Raw genomic sequence first — 3,305 nt, 5'->3', positions numbered from 1 at the left:
ATTTGGCAATAAAGAGCTCATGATCTGAGCCACAGTCAGCTCCCATTCTTGTTTTTGCTGACTGTATAGTGCTTCTCCATCTTTGGCTCCAAACAATACAATCAATCTGATTTCAGTATTGACCATCTGGTGATGTCCATATGTAGAATCTTCTCTTGTGTTGTTGCAAGAGGGTGTTTACTATGACCAGTGTGCTCTCTTGGCAAAACTCCACTTGTCTTTGCCCTGCTTCATTCTGTTCTCCAAGGCCATTCTGTTCTCTTTGCCTGTTACTCCGGGTGTTTCTTGACTCCCTACTTTTGTATTCCAGTCCCAAATAATGAAAAGGACATCTTTTTTTTTTTTTTGGATGTTAGTTCTAGAAGATCTTGTATGTCTTCATAGAACCATTCAACTTCAGCTTCTTCAGCATTACTGGTTGGGGAATAGTCTTGGATTACCATGATATTGAATGGTTTGCCTTGGAAATGAACAGAGATCATTCTGTCATTTTTGAGATTGCATCCAAGTACTGCATTTCTGACTCTTTTGTTGACTATGATGGCTACTCCATTTTTTCTAAGGGATTCTTGCCCACAGTAGTAGATATCATGGTCATCTGCATTACATTCACCCATTCCAGTTCATTTTAATTCACTGATTCCTAAAATATAGATGTTCACTGCCATCTCCTGTTTGACCACTTCTAATTTGCCTTGATTCATGGACCTAACAATCCAGGTTCCTATGCAATATTAATACAGCATCAGACTTTACTTCCATCACCAGTGACATCCAGAACTAGGTGTTGTTTTTGCTTTGGTTCCATGTCTTCATTCTTTCTGCAGTTATTTTTCCATTGTTCTCCAGTAGCATATTAGGCACCTCCTGACCTGGCAAGTTCATCTTACAGTGTCCTATCATTTTGCCTTTCATACTGTTCATAGGTTTCTCAAGGCAATAATACTGAAGTGGTTTGCCATTCCCTTCTCCATTGGACCATGTTTTGTCGGATCTGTCCACCATGACCCGTCTGTCTTGGGTGGCCCTACCTGGCATGGCTCATAGTTTCATTGAGTTAGACAAGGCTGTGGTCCATATAATCAGATTGACTATTTTCCTGTGATTGTGGTTTTCAGTCTGTCTGCCCTGTGATGGAGAAGGATAAGAGGCTTACCGAAGCTTCCTGATGGGAGAGACTAACTGAGGGGGAAACTGGGTCTTGTTCTGATGGGCAGGGCCATGCTCAGTAAATCATTAATCCAATTTTCTGTTGATGAGTGGGGCTGTGTTCCCTCCCTATTATTTGACTTGAGGCCAAACTATAGTGGAGGCTTTGAAGATAATGGAAATCTCCTTCAAAGGGTCCCATGCATGCACTGCTACACTCACTGCCCCCATCCCTGTAGCAGGCCACCGCTGACCCACACCTTCGCTGGAGACACCTGGACACACACGGGCAAGTCTGGGTCAAGTCTATTTGTGCCCTCCAAGAGTCTGTCCCCAGTCCTGTGTAAGTTCTGGTGGCTCTATGGTGGAGATAATGGCACCCTCATCCAAGAGGGCTATGCCATACCCATGTCTGCTGCACCCAGAGCCCCTGCCCCTGTGGGAGTCCACTGCTGACCCATACCTCTGCAGAAGACACACTCAGTAGTGTTATTAAGAATGTGACATATAATTGATATCATGAAGATTCTTAGTTCCTAGCTACTTCCTCTCACAAAGACAAAAGGTATATGTTTGGGTATATGAGCTTATATCAATCTGAAATTACAAAATGATTAGAGTTATGCATATTAGAGAAATATGTGGATCAGTTCATAGAAACTGAAGGCAAGCTTGATTATCTGAGGATCCAGAAAAAAAAAAAAACAGAAGGCAAGAATTTTGATTCTAATATATGAGTGGATAGTAAACCTTCCCATTTATTTTACATGACTAGTGTGGAGTTCAATGCATGAATCTGTTGGATGCAATAATATGGTTTTCACTGATTAATTAAAGCCCATTTGCTATAATAAAAATGTTGCATATTTTTAATGGTATACATGTGTGCTATGTTTCAGTCTTGTCTGTCTTTTTGTGACCCTATGGGCTATAACCTACCAGGCTCCTCTGTCCATGGGCTTCTCCAGGCAAGAATACTAGAGTGGAGTCCATGGGCTTCTCCAGGCAAGAATACTGGAGTGGAGTCCATGGGCTTCTCCAGGCAAGAATACTGGAGTGGAGTTGTCATACCCTCCTCCAGGGGATCTTTAAGACTCAGGGATCAAACCCACATCTCTTGCATCTCCTGTATTGGCAGGCAAGTTCACTACCAGTAGCGTCATCTGCCCTTTCAGTGGCACACGCAAGCAAAATTAGGTGACAGAGACAAAATGTGAGAAAAGCCTACCAACTGGCCATTGAGCGACTACAATAAGGTTCATAGTCCCAGAGAACAAGTTCAGAGGTTAGCAATATCAGGCAGGAAAGAAAAATCAAACTTATTAGACATGGGTCATGTGCCTAAAGAGAAAGAGAAAAATGCCCATGAATATTGCACCCAAAACTGAAGTGCAAAATATAGGAGGAAAATAGCACCAAGTGGGATAGACCCAACTATTCAACAATCAGGAGATACACTCAAATTTGATGAAATGTAAGTGACAAAGCAATTTTCATGGAAAAATCAATTAGAAATAATGGGTATAGTATGGGTAATAGATACTTTATCTTTGAAGAAGTCTCTGTAAGAATATGAAAGAACCCATTGTACGAAATTGGAAGAGAGGTGAATGGAGCAAAGCACAGAATAGTATCTTTTTTTTTTTTTTGTCAACATTAGTAGTATATGAGGAAATGGAAACTCACTCCAGTATTCTTGTCTGGAAAATTACATGGACAGAGGAGCCTGGAGGGCTACATTCCCATGGGGTCACAAAGAGTCACAAATGACTTAGCGACTAAACCATCAGTTGTGTCTGACTCTGTGACCCCATGGACTATAGCCCACCAGGCTACTCTATCCATGGGATTTCATAAGCAAAAACACTGGAATGGATACACATTCTTTCTCCAGGGGATCTATGTATATATCTCCATTCTTTTATTCACTTAAACAATGAAAGAGAACAACTGGATATGGTCTCTGAATCCCTCAGTCCCTCAGTGGTGGCAAAAGGCCAGTGTGGGGACAGGAATACACGTGAATATTTTGGAGACTGGAAAAAAAATTTTTTTTCATGTTTTTAGTGGTAGTTATGATTTTGCCTTAATGCATAGTTTGTTATACTATTACATACTTTGGTTAATGTACACCATTAGGTGAACTGTTAAAAGTC

This window comes from Bison bison, unplaced genomic scaffold, assembly GCF_000754665.1.
Source record: "Bison bison bison isolate TAMUID 2011002044 unplaced genomic scaffold, Bison_UMD1.0 scf7180017864257, whole genome shotgun sequence".
Taxonomy (NCBI): Eukaryota; Metazoa; Chordata; class Mammalia; order Artiodactyla; family Bovidae; genus Bison; species Bison bison.
This window is presented reverse-complemented; position numbering follows the sequence as displayed.